The 24,295-nt window shown below is 41.9% G+C and overlaps 1 protein-coding gene and 1 long non-coding RNA gene across 2 annotated transcripts in view; one reads left to right on the top strand and one right to left on the bottom strand.

Annotated features, from left to right (window-relative positions):
- Window positions 1-24,295, bottom strand: part of Ank2 (ankyrin 2) — a 605,825-nt gene that overhangs the window by 381,348 nt on the left and 200,182 nt on the right. The window lies entirely within an intron of this gene.
- Window positions 15,921-16,790, top strand: LOC147005447 (uncharacterized). The gene is made up of 2 exons (XR_015046668.1): window positions 15,921-16,180; window positions 16,615-16,790. It is a non-coding gene; the product is annotated as an uncharacterized LOC147005447 (long non-coding RNA).

The following is a 24,295-nucleotide window of genomic DNA, read 5'->3' as shown; positions in this document are numbered from 1 at the left end:
AGAGATTTGGAGTAAGGAAATTTTGGGAAATAGCCCACCTAGACACATGTCTATACAGGGCTACTCAAGAACTAACAGGCTCCTTCCCAGGGAGGGAAAATATGATGCAACACAACCTGGCAAAGGCATCCGGGGAGTCAGTGGGTTGTAAAGCCAAATGGGGCCACATGTAGCTCTCACTAAGTGTAGACTTATGAACAGAGCTCACTGTCAGGAGTGTGAAGAATTTAGAGACCCTGTTTATTTCTCATCAGCCTTGAAGAAACACTTCCCAGATTCTGTTTTCTCATCTGTGAGATACAGGTTTTTACACCCGCTATGGTCCAGATTAGACAGTCTATGCCGAACCTTCAGTATCCACCCTAGACCATGCAGTGTCCTAGCCAAACAATCCTGCTCTGTAATTATTATTAACTGAGACTGTAGTGTCAAGATTAGTAACTGTTTCTCCCAGGGACTTATTGAGAAAAGATGAATCGAGAATGTTTTTATTCTTTATCACAACAAACACATTTGTCTTCCATATTGTAAAAATTTCCTATGAGTGTTGTTAATACCTTAACATATTCACACCGTTAATGGCTGACTTGTTCTGAGTTAATCCCCAAACCCCTGTACTCCAAATGTCCCTGGTGGAGTAAAAGGTTGATACCACCAAATGCAAACTACACTGGGGGGAGGGGGGCATCAAAATTAACATATGAAAGAAGCAAGTTGGCAGAGAAAAGACCCGTGTTGTGTAATCCTGGGAAAGGCAGGTGCTCTATAAATAAAGGGTCATGCCTAATACTTTGGGGGTTTTACAAAACCTCAGTTCACTAGCCTGTTCCCATTCTTGGAGGTGCTTTCTCTTCCTATACTTCTACTTCTATGCTTCTACCATATGTTCCTGATCTAATTCTGTGCTGTGGGACTCAGGAACCTGGACCCTTTAACAGGCATCTGGGGGATGTCCTTTGCAGATGCTTGCTCTGTGCCTGTCATTCCTGAGTTCAGACATCCACAGAATAAGAGAGTGGTAGGAATAATAACAAGAGGAGCTCAGAAATGCGGCTGGCCACCTGCCCAGGGCGACAAAGTGAGTTCTGGAGTGGTCCTTCATTCCCTACTCCCACCCGGATGAAAGGCGCCTGCTGGAGAGGAGATGCTACTAATGATTCTGGCTTTAATGCTAATCCGCTGCCTTCTCACATCCCAGGCTCCCTAAATACAGTGTGAACAGGTGAGAGTGGCCACAGCAGTCAGGAAAGATGGATGTTACAGTGTGAACAGGTGAGAGTGGCCGCAGCAGTCGTCAGGAAAGATGGATGTTACAGTGTGAACAGGTGAGAGTGGCCGCAGCAGTCAGGAAAGATGGATGTTGTTACAGTGTGAACAGGTGAGAGTGGCCGCAGCAGTCGTCAGGAAAGATGGATGTTATAGTGTGAACAGGTGAGAGTGGCCGCAGCAGTCAGGAAAGATGGATGTTACAGTGTGAACAGGTGAGAGTGGCCGCAGCAGTCAGGAAAGATGGATGTTACAGTGTGAACAGGTGAGAGTGGCCGCAGCAGTCAGGAAAGATGGATGTTACAGTGTGAACAGGTGAGAGTGGCCGCAGCAGTCAGGAAAGATGGATGTTACAGTGTGAACAGGTGAGAGTGGCCGCAGCAGTCAGGAAAGATGGATGTTGTTACAGTGTGAACAGGTGAGAGTGGCCGCAGCAGTCAGGAAAGATGGATGTTATAGTGTGAACAGGTGAGAGTGGCCGCAGCAGTCGTCAGGAAAGATGGATGTTACAGTGTGAACAGGTGAGAGTGGCCGCAGCAGTCGTCAGGAAAGATGGATGTGCATGGAGAGCAGCTTATGAACAGCTTTTATAGAAACCCTCTCACTCCTCACTTAGGACCACGGGTGACCTAAAATCAGAACAAAAATCTAGTGTCTCCGTCCACCTCCTTTACCTGGGTGACAGCAGGGCAATCGACCGGACTCCATTTCCTCCGATACCTTGCCCCTTCGCGCACTCAGATGAAGTAAAACCGTCTGGTGCTGAGACTGCACCCTAATGGAGACAACCAGCCCGTGAGAACGCCTGGGAAGAACTTCTTCGAACTCCCTGGGAGAACTGAAGCTGAGACAATGGTGGATGGTACCACACCTTGACCCAGCCTAGTTGAGTATACATATTGCTTACCGCTTGGTCCAGTTCTTATCATTGAACTCAAAATTCAAGTCAGTACCCAGTTATGGGCATGATGGTCACTGGATGCTTTTATCTGTTCCTCTTCATAAAGTGGCTGCATGGACCAAGTTTCACTCTGCTTTGCTCTTTTTCATACATCTTTAACTCATGGGACAGGTGGCTAAGCCTAGCTCTCTGGGGATCCAGGATCCCAAGCTTTTGCCCTAAAATTTCGGTTATAAACGGAACCATTCAAGGACTGGGGAGGTGGCTCAGTCAGTAACATGCTGGCTGCACAAGCCTTGTGGTCTGTTTTTTTGATCCCTAAAATCCATGTTTGCTTTTCTGTTGCTGTGAGAAACCACTCTGACCAGAAGAAACGTGGGCAGGAAAAAGATTTCTTTCATCTTCTATTGGCAGGTCACAATTCATCACTGAGGGAAGCCATCGCTGGAGCTTGGGTAGGAACTGAAATTAGCATCTGTTCGGCTAGCTTTCTTCCCCAGCTCGGACCCACCTGCCAGAGATGCATAAACCACAGCGGGCTCAATTAGCAATCAAGAGAATTTCCCACGGACATGCTCACAGATCAATCTGACCAAGGCAGTTCTCCACCTGAGGGTCCTTCCTCCCAGGAAACTCTAGTTTATGGTGAACTGCCATTCCACAACTGCAGAGGTGGAGACAAACAGATTCCTGGGGCTCACTGTCTAGCCAACCCAGCCTATTTAGTAGCTCCGGGTCACTGAGAGACCCTGTCTCAAAAAGACAAAGGTGGATGGATCCTGAAGAACTAAAATGTGAGGTGACCTTTGGCCTTCACATGCACTTGCACACAGGCCACATGCATCAGCTTACAGACATGTACCCACATGAACACAGGCACACATGGTTATATGCACACACACACATGCACACACAGAGACAATTATACAATCTAGAACAGAGTTTTTAATGCCTTAATCCTATGCTAAGCTAATTAAATAATTAAAGATTGTGTTACTGTATAGACAAGACACATAGTTTCTAATTTTAGGTCCCCTTACACTGTAGCAAAACTGCTGTGAGTGTTATAATGGTGGTTGTTATAGCAACCAGAATCACATGTAATGACTCTACTAATTTGTCATTGCAATATTTTCCATACTCCCAACCCTTTCTTGATTTGAGTGGTGGGATAAATTTGCCAAAAATACACGGGGGGGGGGGGGAAATCTGGCCCAGGAATTCATGTGCAATGGAGTTTATGGTTCTTCAACCAAAGCCTCACTTTCCCCATTGATGGCCTCCCTTGTCAGCCAAAGATGTGGTAGAACAAGCTCTCAAAGGAACCACTGTGGCTCGTCACCAGCCTAATCTAAAGAGCTTTGTCCACGATGAGCTGACAGACCTTGCAATCATGTCACTCTGAAAGCAGAGCCTGTGGCCAGGAGCCTTGCTGTTCTAGTGTTCGGCTGCCTTACTATGGCTTTGAGCCTGTGTCGTGATACATATCCCAGTTCAAGAACTAATAGCTCATAAGGAAGTTCTTCAAATGGGTCATCACTGATAGAATAGTAGATGTATTTTAATTTCTACAGGCATATCTCTCTAAAGCTAAAACAAAAGTGGATTCCACAATTTCCTGGCTATACTCAAAAGCTTCTTTGTCTATTCACTTCAAACTGCTAGCGGAAATGACTAAATATTAAAATAAGCAAGATGCTACCTGTTTCTGCCACTCACACCAAGATTTTATATGTTAGGTCTATTAGAGATAAAAAATGAAGTTTTTAACTAAAATAGCATGGTGTTAAATTTTTTAATATCAAAAGATGTGCAGATTTGACAGATTTTTTTTTTTTTTGAGATCGAGACATTAAATCACTTAACATTTTTTGGCTTACTACAGTGCCCCACGCCTTTGGAAGCATAGGATTTTCCACAGATAACAAAAGACGTGATGTTAATGGGAAATGTTGGTCATCTCGGGTCCTACTTGTACATCAAAGGAGGGGACCTCAGAGTCTCTATTGCTGAATGGCAAAAAGAGAAAATGGTTGTCTCGGCAGGCCCTGCAGACACTAGGTTCAACTCTAGCATCTTTGCAATGCGAAGAAGTTACTTCAAGTCTTCAGCTTCTCTCTAACTCACTTATAAGAGGAAAGACAGGTTAGGAACCAGCTAGTCCTGACTCCATTCTTCACCAGGGAGAAGCAAGGCCGTAGCTCCAGCTCACATATTATCCCCTTCCTTGGAAAGCAATCCACCACATTAACTTCCTCAGTTGGAACTCAGGACAGTAGCAGTGCTTGCCAGTATTTAACATTAATAGGCACTTATTTCATAAGGGGTTCAATTAAGAGGCTTCTGAGCTCTCTTTAGAGAGTCTATTTCCTCCCACCTCTTAGAATTATTTAATATATTTTAATGACATCCCAAATGGCTCTTATGCCAGAAAACCAGCCGTTTGGCCTGGCCCCCTGCCTCACGGTCCCCACTGAGGGTCCTTTCATGTATCAGCTGTGCTCAGTCAGGCTGCAAATGAAATGTGGCAGCCCAGGAGCACAGGGTCAGGGGGACACTTCATTCAATAAATGTTTACCGGGATTTATGCCTCAAATACCACAGACCGAGATGCATTAAATATTTATAAAACTTCAGAAAGGTGTAAAAAGGCTGGTAAGCAACATCTGGTAGAATATGGACATGGATAAGGTCATGACTAATACTCATTATCAATGTCATAACCCCCTAAACCAAAACAAAACCGAATTCTGGTCCTTATGGACTAGATATATAGATCGATCGATCAATAGATAGATAGATAGATAGATAGATAGATAGATAGATAGATAGATAGATAGATAGATAGACAGATAGACAGATAGACAGATAGGCAGATAGAGATAGAGATTAAAGCTTTTAAGTTTTATTTATCAGTTAGTCGGGGGTAGTGTGCCAGGGCATATATATGGAGGTCAAAAGATAACTTTGTGGAACAGGCTCTCTCATTCCCTTTTACGTAGGTTCTGAGGATTGGATTTAGGTCATCAGGTTTGTGTTGCAAGCTCTTCACCCACAGAACCATCTCACCAGAGCTCCCCATATACAAAATAATATTGCAATCATTCAGAATATTATTTGAGATATCATCTAGAGATTTTAAAAAGGCAGTAAAAAAAATTCTCACAATGGTCCACTAACCCTGAATAGTCGAAGTTGGCAGGCAATAATAGACATACGAAATAGACCTGCATTCTCAAAAGAAGAATCTGATTGCCTTACGCAGTACAGCTATAATAGTAGGAGTGGATTTAGTACATTAAGGTCATTAAAAGTTGTCGGGCATGATGACATAGTGACATTAGCACTGGAGAGCTCGGGGCTACAGCAGGAGATCCAGACAAGACCATTCTGACCTACACCACAAGACTTGGCCTAAAAAACAAACAAACAAAACAATGAGTGACAGAGCACAGAGCTGTTTCTTTGAAACACACGTGTCTTTGAAGGAAAAAAGATGAAGTCTAAAAGCTTCCTGGGGAAATGTGAGTCAGACCAAGACAACAGAGGCAGAGCTAAAAAGACTCTGCAAACACAACCGCACCTACAGAAACATTTCTTCTAGCTCACTGATGGCTTCAGTAATGAGAAGCAAGTAGACAATGAGAAAATATTCACCTATTAGTTTAAAACATAGGATATTAAATGAATACTTTATCAGCAAAATGATTAGCAAGAACTAACCAGAGCGTCCTGAAGTAAATCATTCACTTCTCCATCCCTCAGTGATTCTATATGAAAACTTATTCCAAAACAAAACTTAGTGGGGCTGTGGATTGGCTCAGCTGGTAGAGTGTTAGCCTAGCACATGGCCCTGGATTCAATCCCAGCATCACAAAAGCTGGACATGGTGATGAGCACCTGTAATCTCAGCACTTGGGAGGTAAAAGCAGGTGGATCATTTTCACATTCATAGCGAGCTTGAGGTCAATCTGGGCTACTTGAGACTCTGTCACAAAACAAAACAAGCAAACAAAACAACAAACTAACAGAGGCATGGTGGCTCATTCCTGTAATCCTCACACCAGGGAGACAGAGACAGAAGAATATTTAGAAATTCAAGACCAGCCTGGCTTGCATAGTTCAAACTTTGTCTCAACAAAAGCCCTGCACCCAAGGCTCAAATACTTTAGGAAACCCCTAGAGAGGCTGTAACAGCCAGAGGACTCGGAATCTGCTGTGAGACTGTCTCCTAGAAATGACAGGGAAGATTCACACATGATAATTCAACAATATAGCTGCCTAAATAAGACCCAAAGAATACCACCAATAGACAGGCTAACACAGCAGGAGGAAATCTCAAAGAACCCACCTCTAGAGAAAGAACTACAGACAACTAAAGACTATCGAGAGAGGGGTAACTTTCCCAGAGATGAGGCCTCTCATTGCTTATCCAGTACCAAGTGGTCAGCCCTAAAACCATGTATGTGCAAATAACACAGAACGAACTCAGCGGGTTTGTGTGTATCTGTGTGTATCTGTGTGTGTGTGTGTGTGTGTGTGTGTGTGTGTGTGTGTGTGTGTTTATTTATGCACTTAAGTATAACAGTCATTAAAGAAAAAGAGATCATGAATTTGACAGAGATGAATCAGGGAATGGGAGGGGTTGGGGAAATAAAGAGAGGGAAACTTATGTAGTTATATTTTAATTAAAGTGGGGCTGAAGATATAGCTCAGCGGTTAAGAGGACTGACCACTCTTCCAGAGGTCCTGAGTTCAATCCTCAGCAATCACGTGGTGGCTCACAACCATCTGTAATGGGATCTGATGCCCTCTTCTGGTGTGTCTGAAGACAACTACAATGTACTCACATACATAAAGTAATTATTTTTAAAAAATAAAAATGTTTGTAGATAGAGCTGGAGAGGTGATCCGAAGTTCAGAGCACTGGCTGTTCTCCCATAGAACTGCTGTCTGCTTCTCAGAACCCACACAGCCGTTCACAGTCCTCCATGCTTCCAGTTCCAGAGCATCCAAACCACCCCCTTCTGAACCCTGAGGTCAGGAGGCATGGACATGATATACAGATGTATACCATCCACATATCTTCTTAATTCATATAGATGGTTCCAGAAGGAATAACAGGAAGCAAGATGACCCAAACTCAGAAAGGCAAACACTGCATGTTCTCTCATGGGTATATCCTAGCCTGTCATATATACTTGCATATACAGGAATGGATATAAATGTTGATACAGCTTTAAAACCCAGAAAGAGTAACAACAGATGCTAGGGAGGGCTAAAGGCAGACAAAATGCCACATGTAATACGAAGGGAGAAAGGATGTGGAGGGAGGGAGAGCGTGAGAAGGGGGGAGGGGACAGAAATGGGTGACATGAAGTAGGAGGAAAATCTTCTAAAACAAACTTTGTTCAAAAATGCCATAATGATATCTAATACTCTGAATACTAATTTAAAAAAATATTAATGTCAGTGAAGTCTGTCATTCTCCTCTTTCCAGTAAATCAGCAATTCTTAAAAATGTTTTTCAGACTTTGGTGTCTGAGTCCTCTCCCTATTGATTCCAACCTTATAGGACGAAGATGAGAGATGGGGCTGCTCCATGCTGTTGAGACTGACCGTGGTATGCTGATGAGCCGCTGGGAGTCTCCACTCCTGGTCAAGGAGACCTGTTGCGAGTGAACGAACATGGGCTAAAACCACGTGCTCCCTTATCTCCCTGTGGGCTCCAGAGTCTGGACATTCATAGTTTAGTTGATTCTGATGATTCTGAAGTGAGGAAGCTTGCAGTGTACACTACTCTGTACCCATGAAGAATCACACTTCAGGCCAGTTCTCATCCTCCTACATAGGATGGACTGGTACCCACTGCTGAGTTGTTATTGTCAAGTTGACTTGTGTAATCCAGGGAAGCCCTTGATTTTCTTCACACAGAATCCCCTGTCACTACACAAGACAAATACTTCCTCCCCCCTCCCCCCCAGGCTCTCTGCCAAAGAAGGAAATAACTTCCATCCGGAACGTTCCTTTGTGGAGATATTCTTGCAATGGAATCTTGTCTGCAGCCCATTCATCTCCATTAGGCTCCCTATTAAAAATAATAGGAGTTATGGACATAAGTGTAACAGACCTTAGAAGATGACAAGGTGATTGATACAGGACTGACCCGGAAGTACAAATAGCATTGTTTGCACAAGCATTGTATGCAGCAGGGAGCACACGGGAGAATCTAGAAGTCCTTTTGTGAAGGAACATGACAATGAACTAAATATCTTCCCGGGGAACTTGAGAAGGTTGAAAGGCGCAAGGCAAGGCATGTAGGGAAACAAATGTGGCAAACTAGTCTATTAAATCAACTGTTTTGTTACTGTTCAAGTGCTAGCATTATAGAAAACAATAACAAGTTAGATATTTGAGATTAAAATGAACAATGTTTTATTATTTAAAGAATAAATCTTAACAAGATATAGACTAGGGGGTACAGTGCAATCGGTAGAATGTTTGTTTAGCATGCACAAGGCTCTGCGTCTTGTCCTGTAAAGCCCTCACTCAGAGGTAGAGGCAGGAGAATCAGAAGGTTGAGGTCCTCCTCTGACACAGCGAATTTGAGGCTTCCCTAGGCCACATGAGACACTGTTTAAAAAACAAACAAACAAAACATTTTTTAATGTAAGGGAATGGTATTTGTTTATTATTGGATTTATTTAAATCTAGATTTCAATTGAATTCAACCTACTTTGGGTGATCAAGGCATTCTCAAAGGCTGGTGCTGACTGCGTTCTTTCTTTCTTCGTTCATTTATTGATTTGTGGTGCTGGGGTCACACCCAGGGCCTTGTGTGTAGTGGGTAGGTTCTAGATCACTGAGCCACATCCGGCCGCAGGGGTTGATTCAGTTGTGATGACTAGATAGTGATAACTCTATTCAATTCTTCAGAGCTTTACATTGTATCTTTTACATTTTCTCCTTTCCACAAACAAACAAACAGAGCAGGACTTTAAGACACTTATTACATCCTCAACCTGCATGTTGGCAGACAGCAACGAAACATATGCTGCTTGGGTACAAGTTAGAAAATCCAGGAATAGGTCTCTTCCATGGTTCTATAGTTGTTCCAGAAAAATAAAGACAATAGGGAAAGCAAAGGCAGCAACCATGTGCACTGGTTATGGGTCTTGCTCATGGAAGCCTGGAAAAGCCATGGGTTCAATTTTGAAGGTTACTACAGAGCGGTTGTTTGGTAATTACGATATATAGAATTATAATTAAATTATATCTCAAATGAAACTAACTCTATCTTTCAGATACATCACTCCTTATTGGTTTCGCGGCATCTGCTGTATTGTACTACAATCTGTGCTTCTGATGTTATTAGCAATCACCTACACAGATCAAAATTACTGCATTCACCTACACAGATCTAAAATATTACAGTGTAGTGTTGGATGCCTGTGTGCCCAAATCCAGCGTGCGGCTTTTACAGTGAAGCCTGAAAGCCATCGTGGTGGGACTATCCATGTAATAGGAACTTACTGGTCTGAGTGTGCCGCTTGGCGTAAGCCCTGGCTAGCAAGCCTGAGGCACCCGTGTTGTCAAGGCTTATAACGGCTACTCACAGGAGCGTCATGTAGTGCTGAGGCTGAATGGGATTTGTGGCTAGTATAAAGCTTGTACAATGAAGAGAAACGGTCCAACAGCAGACCTATCAGACCCAATGACAAAGGTCATCATAGGAAAAGGATGTGTTTGGTGCCCTGGATGTAACTTCTGTCCATCACAAGTGAGCACAGCGTGCTAACAGGCACGAGAGTTCATAAAAAATCCATGAAAGCACCGGGTGGTGGGGGCACATGCCTTTGGACGCCAGCGCTCGGGGAGGCAGTGAGTTCCAGGCCAGCCTCATCTACAGAGCCATTCCAGGACAGCAGGGGCAACACAAAGAAACCCTGTCTACAAAAAAAAAAAAAAAAAGACAAAAAAAGGACAAAAACAGCTTGTGAAAAATTAACCATATGCAATTTTAAGGCAGAGTGTTATTTCATAACTTATAAATTGAGTGTGCTTTTAAAGGGAACTTTTACAAATTTATGAATAAATTATGGGAATATTACTTTTGGAGAATGGGTGTTAGGTGTTCGCTAATGTGCCACTAAGTTTGTTTGTTTGTTTGTTTGGAGTTTTGTTTGTTTCACTTCTGAAATAGCCATCTGTAGGAAAAAAACAAGCTACAGTCTCAAATAATAATACTGCCACTAGGTGGCAGTAACAACAAATAAGAAAATAATCACAAACTAGAAAGGAAAATAAACTTAAAAAAGCAATTACTTTATCTGTTTTCCTTTTGAAAACATTAATTAAACAGTTCTTCAAAAGGAGATTATGGGGGCCAGTGAGATGGCTCGGTAGTAAAGGCTCTCTCGGCACACGCCTGAAGATCGGAGTTTGAGCCCTAGAAGGTACAGGAAAAGAAAACTGACAAGCAAACGCTATCCTCTGAATTCCATGTGTCTGCAGTGTGTGGCATGGGCGCATGCCCAGCATACATGCATAAGCACGCACACGCATGCACACACTAAATTAAATCCCTTTTTAAAAAAAAAATCTATTCATGCTAGCTTTTTATTCAATTTCTATGCTTCCTAGAAAATGTCCAGACTGTGAAAATGGGCATACAAACTAAAGCAACCACTCAAATGACTCAGGTTAACTGTGGTCAACATTTTAGCGTCCAACCTTGAAAGCTTCTGGCAAAAACAGAATTAAACTCTATACTGAGTTTTGAGACCAGGTCTCGTGTAGCCAGAATTGTTTCCAAATTAAGTATGTAACTGTGGATGACCTTGGACTCGCAAAGCTCCCACCGGCACTTTCCACCTGCTGGGATTATAGACAGGAGCCACTCTACCTGACCATGTCAATACATTTGATATAGATACAAGTCAATAAATACAGGTCTGTAAAGTCAGATTTAATGATTATGTAATATATGGTTGTTTGATTGACTTATAAATGTCAATTTCTGATTTAGTAACAGATGTCTCACTGAGTAATAATTTTCCTAAAAAAATAATATATCATTAAATGGCTAAATGTATCTTTGTACACTTGTATAATAATTTTCTTAGCTACCTTTCCTTTTTAACATTTTATTTTATTATGTATATGGTTGTTTTGTCTGAGTACAATGTTCATACATTGCCCAGGAGGCCAGAAGAGGACATCAGATCCCCTGAAACTGGAGTTACAGACAGTTGTGCACAATCATGTGTGTACTGGGATTTGAACCCTAGTCCTTGAAATACTTAACCATGAGCCAACTCTCCAGCCTGTCTTGGGATACATTTCTAAACACGAAATTATGTAATCAAAATGGTGCACCACCACCCCTCAGGAATGAGAATACCCTCGTTCTCCCATGCTGGTATTTTCAGTTTTAAATCTTCTTCAATATGGTAGGTAATTTGTCCTGTAAGTATTTCAATTTACTTCCCGTGAGTGCTTTCATTTATTCATTCAATCATCCCACAAACGCATGAACACCCATTGTGCACCATCATGTACTGGATATACTCAGGGGAATAAAACAAAGATTAGATTCAATGGAGGAAGTCCAAAATGACCCAGAGAGTGACAGAGCATAAGACTCAGGAGGAGGGGAAGCAGGCCACTCACAGGTTATTTGTGTGGTGGGACTCTCAGTCACAGTTGTTTATGTGTGTGGATCAACTGATGACCTACTTCATTGAGTTCTTTCCGTCTATCCCTTGTTCATCTCTGCCATGTCCATATGCCGCTTAATGATCTCATTATATACTGAATGCTATTTAAGTACTTTCTATCCACTACTTTCACACTATGTGATTGATCTTTAAAGTGAGCAGTGCCTGTCATGTGGAAGTGTTTCATTTTTACAAACCCTAGCTGGTGGTTCCTTTCCCTTGACGGTTTCTTAGCATCAGCATCATATTTAGAAAGGCTTGCTTGGAAGAAAGCTGACAGTGCTGTTGTCTTCTAGCATTTCTGTTCATTTTATTTTGCAGTTTAATCATTAACCCAGCTCAGGAATGTTTTTGAATATCCTATCGTAGTAGAGATAAATGCTTTGTTTCCACATGTTTAGCCTAATATCAAAATACAATTTTGAAAGAGCTTTTTCTTTTCCCAATCCGCTTGATTATTTCATTTGAATAAGAATAAAGACTAAAATTCTGTTGGTTCAGGATTTAAGCCAGTGATCATAGCAGAAACCCATCCTGTGGGGAGTTATAAGAACTAGCTTTAGGGAAACTGTTTCTGCTGAACTGCATTTTAGGTAGAGAATGCAGTGGGGTACTCTTCACCAAGCAAGCCATGTGGGACAAAGAGGGACCATGATATTATCTTTGGAGATGTCTGTAGGTTTTCCCAGCTGGGAATAATCTAATTTCTTTTAAGCTGAAACACAGCTTCAAGTAGTTAGCTGCACACGTGTCCCATGAGCTTGATGTTCAGGGCTCAGAAGCCATTGCCTGCTCAAGGCAAGCATCGCATCACAGCAGAGGGGGAAAGGCTATCATGACTCTGAGACTCTGAGAAGTCCCAGAAACACCTTCGCTCAAGTCTGGCATCCTCAGAAAATGGACAGGAAACGATGCTTTAGCTAGCCTCCATTTCTCTATTTCTGTACCCGAAGAAGAACTTAAAGCAAGAGGGTGGGCAAGGAATAGGAAAGAAAGAAAGTGTAACCGAAGCTCTTATCGGCCTCAATGATGCCACAGTCAGCCACAGGTCATTTCTAAGGTAGGGAAAGACAGAGCTTTTAAATTAGATAAAGGCTTTCTATATTTGGTCAAGACTTCTAATATTTATAAATGAGACCATTTTATCCCATTAAAGTGACCAGAAAGGTAGAAGATTACTTGAGAAAATATCCACGGCAAGGAAAGAGAGATGACAGAATTTATTTTAATTAAATATTGAGAGATAATCAAAGCTGTTTCCTGTGTTTCAACTCTGAATAGAATCCAGACAGTTACTCATTTATCAGATAATTTGATTCTTTCTGGACTCTATTCTGGCTTATAAATCTGCCTCTTCCTTCACCAGGCCCACACAGCTTTAATTAAAAAGTCACTGTTAAGTTTTCATTGTTTAAAGACAAAAAAATAAAACAGGGTAAACTTTAATCCAAACTAAGTTTTGATGTGGTATCATTAATTTTAAAGTAGGAAGATAGAACATAGATATGTTCAAATGTTCAAGATATATTTAATGCATACATACATTATATATGTATATTCTATGTATCTATACACGTGGTTTCTCCAAGATGCTAGTTTTAATATAAGCAAAGGCAGTCACCAGTCCCTAAACAGCTTTTCAGACCACCCGTAGCTACATATTGCATGTTTTATATGATCCTACATGACTAGATAGCCCATTGCCCTCAACCCACAAGTATTTTGTCTTCATCTCCCACTGCCTACCTTTCCCTAATCTTAGACATGAAGATAAGAGTGTCCAGTATGTATATACATGTATACATTAGGAATGTATGCTATAAAATGATAAGGGTTGGGATTGAGATGGAATTTATAAGTAGAATACTTGCCTTGTATGCACGGAGCCCCAGTTTCAAAAGCCATGTTGTGTGACGTTTCTTGGGAATACGTGAACAAACCTCTACTTACTCTAGATAGGGCACCAACAATGGACCTGGGTCTAATTTAATGAACCACTGGCATTATATACAAGAGCATGGATGACTCTAAGGAGGGTACATCACCAAAAAACTCACCTCAACAAGGGTGGTAACTCTTGAAAGCTGCATCCCTGGAGCTCCATGCACAGCTTTGAGACAGCTCTGCTGAGGAATCTCCTCTCCTCACAAAGTGTTACTCTTTTTGTATAGTTGGAGGAGCCACGTAAATCTTGTACATTTCAGAAACTTCCTAACACTTGGGAATTGTACTTCCTGCATTCACCACAGTATGTTCTGTGGAACTTTAATCTTGTGCTCGTCACAGTATGTTTTAGGGAAATAAGGAAAATATGACATCTGTGTTAGGTTTGGCTTTTTGTAGTTCTGAAGATTGAACCAGAATATCACATACCAGGCCAGCCCTCCACATTCAGCCACTCCTCCAGCCTCAAGTACATATGCTGACTTAGAAAGACCTCAGGCCTAGTTCAGAGGCATTGATCATGATGAGAATAGCAATCCCAGCTCACACCAAATCTCAATATTAGCATACATTTATTTCACCCTCAGAAGAACCCTGCAAGTCAGGAAGTACAAACTCTATACACTATTTGGAAGTAAGTTTCTAAATGATGATGTGAGGTACTGAGTGTAGCATGACTACCTGTGAGACACCCTGCATGGGGACTGCGTCTACCTGACAACTTGGTCCCATGTGTGCCTCATCACTTCCCCCATGTTGACTCTGTGGTCACCATACATTGCACCTATTTATTTTCATGTTATAATAATGTCTTCATTTTACAGCACATGTCTTCTAGCTGTCTGGAAACAGCTAAATTACAGGCATCTAATGTCACAGGTTCAAGTTAGTGATAGCTCTTTATCCAGTTGTCTATGGGCTTCATCTTCCCATATTTTAAGGGTATGAAAATATACTTAAATAGCTCTAGATATTTTGTGGCATAACTCAGAGTGAACTGTAAGCACCCTAGGTGATAATATGCTTGGGAAACAAAGACTTCCATTAAAATTTAAGGCATATAGCATCTCTTAATGAGCAAAATAAAAGGCTAACCATAAAATAGGTATACTTCATAAAATCAATCCTTAATTGAAAGATGCCACATCAGGAATGATAGGTGTTAGGCAAATGTTTAGTTATGGTCTCTGCCCTCACAGAGCATAAAATATTATGTTACAGCATTATATGCTTAATGAGCCTTCAGCCACTCATAAAAACAATAATGACAGCTGGGTATGGTGATGCACATGTTTAGTCCCAGCACTTGGGAGGCCGTGGCAGGCAGATTTCTGAGTTAGAGGCCAGCCTGGACTACAGAGTGAATTCCAGGACAGCCAGGACTACACAGAGAAACCCTGTCTCGGAAAGAACAAATAGAAGTAGAGGAATAAGAGGAGGAGGAAGAGGAGGAGAAGGAGGAGGTAGGAGAGGAAGGAAAGGAGGAGGAGGAAGGGGAGGAGGAGGAGGAAAAACAATGCTGCTGGATTTTTTCTGTACCAAATCAAACCAGTACTGACTGGAAAGGGGCCTGAAAAGGGGGCACTGAGTGGAGACTTTAAGCTGCTCCTTCTCAACTTGTAAAGAGCCACTCAACTATGTACAACTGAAGATAAAGGGTATCTCAAAAGCAAGCAGATGCCCAACACAGAACACCGCTGTCTTCCAGCTCCATCATTTAGGGAAAAGAGGTAGTCTCACTGGAGTTCAATCTGCCTACCTCTAATTGGGATAATGACACCCAGCTCCCAACTCAGCAGTGAGGACTCAATAACACAACCTGGAAGAGTGTCAGCCTAGTATCTGGCATGGTTTAGTAGTAAGTTTTAAAGAAATTCAGAGTTTTACAGTCATGTGCCCCAAATTAGTTGACCCCGTACTATTCCTAGTGTGCTAGGTAGACCTCATTTATTTATATCTTAAAAGCAGCGAGTGAAAGCAGCTTCATCTTTGAAAGAAAGTCTGCCTTCTGTTTGTTTGAAGCGCCACCCTCCAACTGTCACCGGTTTAAGAACTCCTTTTGGGCCCATTAGCACTTAAGGCAACGAAGACTAACACCACGGGCCTGTGAGCTTCCCCAGGGCTTAGACTCATAAAAGCTGATGTACACTCTACATCTAGGCAGAGACAGCTCTGCCGGGAACCAACCCAGAAGGGCTCCAGTGTCTTCTGGATTACTATCAGCTCCAACTTCTGACAAAGCCAGGAAAAACAAGGATCACTGGGCTTTGAAAGCCAAAGCCCCAAAGGCCATTAACAAAATTTGCTCGCTCTGCTGTGACTATACTCAAGATTACTGAAAAAGACCAAGGTCAGAGACTCCTTCCCTATTCTAGCTGGCCTGCTGCTTCTCTCTTTCTTTCTCAGTCCCTGTCTCCTGAACCACATAGGGTGCAGGCTCTCCACACGTCCACTGTCAGGGAACAGAGAGGGGACAACAGCATGCCCATAGGACTTCTGGGGAAATCTCTGTAGCTTCTCACTCATGCACGGTGAGAATAGGGACCTACCAACTTTAGCTGCCTATCTATAAAATAGCATCATGACATGGCTTATAGGCATTGTAAGGACTGGTCTTCTTAAACTGGGGTTAGGCTAGATTCTTGGGAGGTGGTTCATATGTCTTCATTGAATATACTCACCTTGAATACATTAACTCACTCACAAAGGAAATAATTTCCCCTTTATAGTGGTAACATACTTTATAGATACTTTCAGGAAATAACACATCTGTTTTGATTTCAGGGCATCAGATGCTCATGGATAACTCCTTAAATAGACTTCCTCAAAAAGGAAGCCCACACAAGCATGCATAACAACCACTTTTAGTGGTTAGTAACTGTTGATTCTCGCTCACATGATCTCTTGATTGTAAAACCCTGACATTAACGATTAGTCGGAAATATAATTTATATTTTTTAGTTGTGACTGATGGAGTTTTCTGTCTCAATATAACTTGGACTGCCCTCTCCTACACTTGCCTTGGCTGATGAAGTGTGAATAAGGAAACACTGGTCACTGCCTGAGAGAAGACTTTCATATTAAACACTTGCCCCGTGCTCTTTTGCACTACAGCGAGGAGTTTCAACACTTCATATTTGGGGGGCCTGTACCAGTGTGTGCCCCAGATGATAGCAGAGAGCAGAGCCCGCCAGCACAAGTGGCTCCAATGGAACAATTTGAAGCCAGTAAGTTTGTGGTTATAGCAGCGGCAGCTGACTCCTCCTCACTGGTACACAGCTGCTTCTACAGTGTGTAATAACTTGTATACATTTTAATTAGCATAGTCCTGGGGGAGGGGTAAGGTTTTCCCTAAGTGGTAATCAGCCCCGAAAGGTGTTGCTATAGGCATTACATACTATTTTCCTTACCTGTGAGAGATTCTCCTCTCCGGGCCAAGGACAGCTGTGTCACCCCACCTGTTGATCTCCATGTCAACTCTCTACAAACTAGCTAATCTTTTTAATTGATTTTTTCTATGCTAAATCTGTAATCTCGGAGTCGTCTTGTACAAGCTAACCACCCTTCTCTGGGACTTACCCACTCAGAGGCGTCTGGAGTTGGGGCGGAGATACACATAGTAATTAAGCCAGGCGTGTAGCTCAGAGACTCCTAGCTTTGGATGCCTTCTACGGAACATTCACTAAATACTTTCCCTTATCAGTAACCACTTCCTATTATCCTTACCTTATCACAGAGAAGTAATATTTATGAGACAAGGTCACATGTAACCCTAACTGGCCTCAAATATGATACATACCCCTAAATGATCTTGAACTCTTGATCCCCCTGCCTCAATCTCTCCAGCACCGGGATTAAAGATATGTATGACCTGACCCAGCTGATGTAGTTTTTTAAAATCCCTGATGAATAGATAGTTGAATTAAGCCAAGCTAAAGGAAAACATTGACAAGCCTATCAGCTCCCAAAATCATTTCCTTGGCTTATTAACTGCAAATAAAATAATGGAGTAGTAATCTGTGGGTGAGATCGTGGTGAATAAAAAGACATGAGAATGGAGCCAACCGGCTAATTCAATATATCATTTCCCATTAATTAGGAAAATAAAGAGATGCATGCTAGGCCTTTTCCAGAACAATTGGTAGAAAGACTTATCTGGCCAGCAGAGACAGCTGATTTTTGCAAAGATAACCCTTACACATGTGATCCTTGGCTCCCGTTAGATATAAGTATTAGTGCAATGGACCGGAAAATAACCACAGGCTTCTCTAATCAAGACCACTAAAATCTATCCTTGTTTCTCATACACAGTCTGAAGCCATCTAAATTACATCTGACATACAAATTAGCTTTGATCCATAAGCCTTGTAACTAAATACCAATCTGAGCTCCTAATTAAAGCCCGTTGCCCAAGAGTGCCAGAAGAGAAATTAAATTATATTCTCTCAGCCATCTCCTCTTTCCTCCACCCATATTCCATCTTCTACATGTTTGTAATAAAATGAGGTACAGGAGAGAGGAGAGAAAAGCAAGGTCGCCATTTCACTGTACTTTTTATGGAACTTCAAGCCCCCGAAGTACAGAAGACATCTAGAAGAATTTAATGCTACGAATACCTTAAAATATCTACAACCATGGTTTTGAATCTGAGGAGCCAGAATTCCACAGGAATGGAATCCAGGAGTGGATAAAACCAGACATAGTAGTGGGGCCTGGGACTGCAGCACAATGGGGTGGAAAGCAGATGTACATGCAGATAGAGCACTCATAAAAGATCCGGGGTTCTAAAATCATCTTTGGCTAGCACGTAGCCTGAGCTCAGCCCGGTCTACATGAAACTTGATCTCAAAAAATAAAAGAGTACAGCAAAGAAATAAATTATCTTTTAAATATTATGCTAGTCATTAAAAAAAATAGCTATTATCAGCCAGGGGTGGTGGCACACAGCTTTAATTCCAGGTCTTGAGGCAGAGAGGCAGGAAGAGCTCTGAGAATTAGAGGCCAGCCTGGTCTACATAGAAGTTCCAGGACACTCAGGACTGTTACACACAGAGAGACTCTGCCTCAAAACAACAAAAATAAAACAAAACCAAAGACCACAAACAACGCCCCCCAAAACAAGTGATCATGTATGCCAGCCACTCAACTAAGCATTTTGTTAATATTACTTTTTGTGGTCCTTCGAGACAGAGTCTTGCTCTGTAGACCAGACTAGCCTCCAACTGATAGAAATCCTCCTGTTTCTGCTTCTCACGTGCTGGGGTTACTGGTTTAAACCACCATGTCTAAAAAAGTTGTGTTTACTTTGGGGAGTTTGGGGGGGGGGTGTATTGAGACAGGATCTCACAATGTAGCTCTGCTCACAGAGGACCAGAGTTCAATTCCCAGCAACCAATGGTGGCTCACAACCATCTACAATGGGAGCTGATGCCCTCTTTTGCCATGCAGGTGTACATGCAGATAGAGCACTCATATACAGTAAATAAATACATAAATAAATAAAATTTTCTTAAAAGTTTAAAAGGAAAAGGTAGGATTTGTGATTTCTCTCATTTTTTAAACACAAGAGCTGATACATACAAAAACCTAAAAAAAAAAAAAAAAAAAGTTATATGTCTAAACCAGGTGGTGGTGGCACATACCTTTAATCCCAGCACTCAAGTGGCAGAGGCTGCTGTATGTATATCTCTGAGTTCCAGGCCTGCATGGTCTACCAACCTAGTTCCAGGACAGCCAGAGCTACACAAACAAACCCTGTGTCAAACAAACAAAGAACATGTCTAACATTCCAATTTTCCCTATGTAATTTCATTATCTACTTTTTTTTTTCCCAATCAGTTGGGTTCATACAGGTAAAACACAAACATTACTCCATTTTACAAAATCTTCTCCTGCCATATAATTTTTTAGTTAATTTATTTTTAAAGAATTATTTATTTATTTATTTTACATATATGAGTACACTGTAGCTTCCCTCAGACACACCAGAAGAGGGCATCAGATCCCATTACAGATAGTTGTGAGCCACCATGTGGTTGCTCGGAATTGAACTCAGGACCTCTGGAAAAACAGTTATTGCTCTTAATCGCTGAGCTGTCTCTCCAGCCCTTAATTAATTTATTTTTAATTAAAGCACGGACACAGAGAGAGTTGAGCCCCCTGATGTTTGTTTAGTGTTGCTTGTGTGTGTCTGATCACTTGGCTTTGGATAACCACTTAGGGGCCCACCCCTGAAGAAGACTGATTCTTCCACTCTCATCAGCCCATACTGGTCTTATTTATATCTTTGTCTAGTAGTGCAGGCCTGTGCACTGTCTCCCCTCTGTGTCTATTGATGCCGTCAGTCACATCCTGTTTAATATCACATGACTTTAAAATAATATAAATGAAAAACCTAGATACCTGTTTTGTTTTGTTTTGTTTTGTTTTGTTTTGTTTTGTTTTGTTTTGTTTTGTTTTGTTTTAAGGCAAGGTTTTTCCTGTGTAGCCATAGGTTGTCCACTCAACCTATGGACCAGGCTGGCCTTAAATTTACAGAGATCTGCATGCCTCTGCTTCCTAAGTGCTGGGATTTAAAAGCATGTATCACCACCAGTGAAAATCTTAAATATCTTAAAGATGCATTTATCAACTTTTATGCCAAAGGAGCCAAACCCTTCTACCAATCTCAGAATGCTTTCCCAACCTTTAAAATATGGCCAAAATCGTATTGCCAGCACAAGAGGTTTCAAAGCCTCTATTTCTTCCTCCCACGGATCTTAGAGTGTTAGTGGAAATGCATCAGCAATCGCTCCACACATGGATAAATCACACCCTGAGTGAGCCAGTCCCTGTCTGACTAAGCCCCAAGACCAAAGCTGTGTCTCAAGGACAAAACAATACACTTTATGATGTCTGACCACAAAATACTGTTTTTCCACGAAGAGAATGTGTTCAGAGGTTGCACTGGGCGCTTTCCTTTTGGAGTTCTCCTCATTGGAAGCTACTCCTGAGTATGTTTCTTAGTTATGGTCTAGAGTCCCCATGTCATGTGGTGTCCCACCCGCCAGTCCCCACGGAGACCTGATTTACAGCATGGAGCTCCGGGCCTCTGGAAAGCCTCTGAAACCTAATCCCATCACTTTGCCTTGTAAACAGTGTTGAGAGTGATCTGGGCTGGTTATATTTGGAAGATAATTTTATCTTCCTCGTATATGTTCTGATAGAATCAACTTGAAAATGTCACCATTCCTCGGTAGACTCTGTGCCGCCATGTCCTAAGCAATTGGATGTTTCTCTAATTCCCACCATAGTTTCTGTTTCATAAGAGTCTTGTTTGAATTCCTAACTGCATTGTATGAATTACTAACTATATTGCTCTTCTTTATCATTTTCTGAAGAAGAAAATAAAGAAATTGATTTTAAAAATTGGTCTTGGAAATGGGTAGATAAACATGTGGGTTTTTTGTTCTTTTTTAATGTAAAAGAACACACAAAATGTCTCGTGTGCGGAAGAGTGTTCCATTCTCAAAGAAACATTTGGTGCACATGTCAGATGCATGCAGTTGTGTCCTGTGTTTGCTGCTATCCTGATGGCAGTTATGAAGGCACGGGAGCCTCACAAAGCCAACAGACCACAAAATGGGAACCTGTGGCAACGATTTACTGTGTGTCTTAGTCAGGGTTTCTATTCCTGCACAAACATCATGACCAAGAAGCTAGTTGGGGAGGAAAGGGTTTATTCAGCTTACACTTCCATATTGCTGTTCATCACCAAAGGAAGTCAGGACTGGAACTCAAGCAGGTCAGGGAGCAGGAGCTGATACAGAGGCCATGGAGGGATGTTCTTTACTGGCTTGTCTCCCCTGGCTTGCCCAGCCTGCTCTCTTATAGAACCCAAGACTACCAGCCCAAAGATGGTCCCACCCACAAGGGGCCTTTCCCCCTTGATCACTAATTGAGAAAATGCCTTACAGTTGGATCTCATGGAGGCATTTTCTCAACTGAAGCTCCTTTCTCTGTGATAACTCTAGCTGTGTCAAGTTGACACAAAACTAGACAGTACACTGTGCAAACATAAATGTATTGTTTAATTTGGAGGTTGACAGCCACAGGCCAGCAGGATGACTCAGTGGGTAAGGGTTTTGCTGGCTGCCAAACTTGATGACCTGAGATCAATCACCAGAAACCACATGGTGGAAGTCGAGAACCAACTTCTACACCTAGTTCTCTGACCTCCACACGTGCACTGCAGCCCACAGGTACACAAATCACACGTGCACCCACATGTGAACACACAGACACATAAAAAGACACATGAGCTGACTACAAATAAAATGCACACATGCACACTACATATATATATATATATAAACAAAAGTTTAAGTGACTTTGTTTAAAGAAAGAAGCTGTTGGCAGCCAAGCATGTCATGTGACTGTAAGCCAAGCAGGGGAAAGCCGGAGACAGTAATTATAAATAAAGATCAGTCCATGCTGCAGATAAAGCAAAGTCCTGTGTCACAAAATAAACAAGTAAATCAATCAAACCATCAATTAAAATTGACAGGGCTTCAATAGAAACTACCAGTTCAACATACCAAAGAGATCCTCACACACACACACACACACACACACACACGCTGGAAAGTGTTGCCATTTTTGTTAGGAATTAAAAGCATATTGGGATATTTAAAATAACTATGTTTTCCATCAGAATCTATTCTTAAAACAATACGTAAAACTTGTAGAATTCCTTCTATTCATAGAAAAGAAAACACCTAACAAGTGCCCAGAAGGGCAAATGAGGATTCAACATCAGCATGTGGGGAATCTGGAGGGCAAAAACCAGGCAGGAAGAATCTCAGAGAGGACCTTTTTGTACCCTTAGAATTTTTTTTTTTTCAGAAATTCTTTTTTTTTTAAATATTTTTATTACATATTTTCCTCAATTACATTTCCAATACTATCCCAAGAGTCCCCCATAGCGCCCCCCACTTCCCTACCCACCCATTCCCATTCTTTTGGCCCTGGCATTCCCCTATATTGGGGCATATAAGGTTTGCAAGTCCAATGGGCCTCTCTTTCCATTGATGGCCAACTAGGCCATCTTTCGATACATATGCAGCTAGAGACAAGAGCTCCGGGGTTCTGGTTAGTACATCATGTTGTTCCAACAATAGGGTTGCAGATCCCTTTAGCTCCTTGGGTACTTTCTCTAGCTTCTCCATTGGGAGCCCTGTGATACATCCAATAGCTGACTGTGAACATCCACTCCTGTGTTTGCTAGGCCCCGGCATCGTCTCACAAGAGACAGCTATATTTGGGTCCTTTCAGCAAGATCTTGCTAGTGTATGCAATGGTGTCAGCGTTTAGAAGCTGATTATGGGACGGATCCCTGGATACCGCAGTCTCTAAATGGTCCATCCTTTCATCACAGCTACGAACTTTGTCTCTGTAACTCCTTCCCTGGGTGTTTTGTTCCCAATTCTAAGAAGGTGCACAGTGTCCACACTTTGGTCTTCATTCTTCTTGAGTTTCATGCGTTTATCAAATTGTATCTTATATTTTGGGTATCCAAAGTTTTGGGCTAATATCCACTTATCAATGAATACATATTGTGTGAGTTCTTTTGTGATTGTGTTACTTCACTCAAGATGATGCCCTCCAGGTCCATCCATTTGGCTAGGAATTTCATAAATTCATTCTTTTTAATAGCTGAGTAGTACTCCATTGTGTAAATGTACCATAATTTCTGTATCCATTCCTCTGTTGAGGGACATCTGGGTTCTTTCCAGCTTCTGGCTATTATAAATAGGGCTGCTATGAACATAGTGGAGCATGTGTCCTTCTTACCGGTTGGGACATCTTCTGGATATATGCCCAGAAGAGGTATTGCTGGATCCTCCGGTAGTACTATGTCCAATTTTCTGAGGAACCGCCAGACTGATTTCCAGAGTGGTTGTACAAGCTTGCAATCCCACCAACAATGGAGGAGTGTTCCTCTTTCTCCACATCCTCGCCAGCATCTGCTGTCACCTGAATTTTTGATCTTAGCCATTCTGACTGGTGTGAGGTGGAATCTCAGGGTTGTTTTGATTTGCATTTCCCTGATGATTAAGGATGTTGAACATTTTTTCAGGTGCTTCTCTGCCATTCGGTATTCCTCAGGTGAGAATTCTTTGTTCAGTTCTGAGCCCCATTTTTTAATGGGGTTATTTGACTTTCTGGAGTCCACCTTCTTGAGTTCTTTATATATATTGGATATTAGTCCCTTATCTGATTTAGGATAGGTGAAGATCCTTTCCCAATCTGTTGGTGGTTTTTTTGTCTTATTGATGGTGTCTTTAGCCTTGCAGAAGCTTTGTAGTTTCATGAGGTCCCACTTGTCAATTCTCGATCTTACAGCACAAGCCATTACTGTTCTATTCAGGAATTTTTCCCCTGTGCCCATATCTTCAAGGCTTTTCCCCACTTTCTCCTCTATAAG

Source organism: Mus caroli, unplaced genomic scaffold (genome assembly GCF_978045245.1).
Source record: "Mus caroli unplaced genomic scaffold, Mus_caroli_1 scaffold_3, whole genome shotgun sequence".
Lineage (NCBI taxonomy): Eukaryota > Metazoa > Chordata > Mammalia > Rodentia > Muridae > Mus > Mus caroli.
Note: the sequence above shows the minus strand (reverse complement) of the source record. Positions and strands in the feature narration are given on the sequence as shown.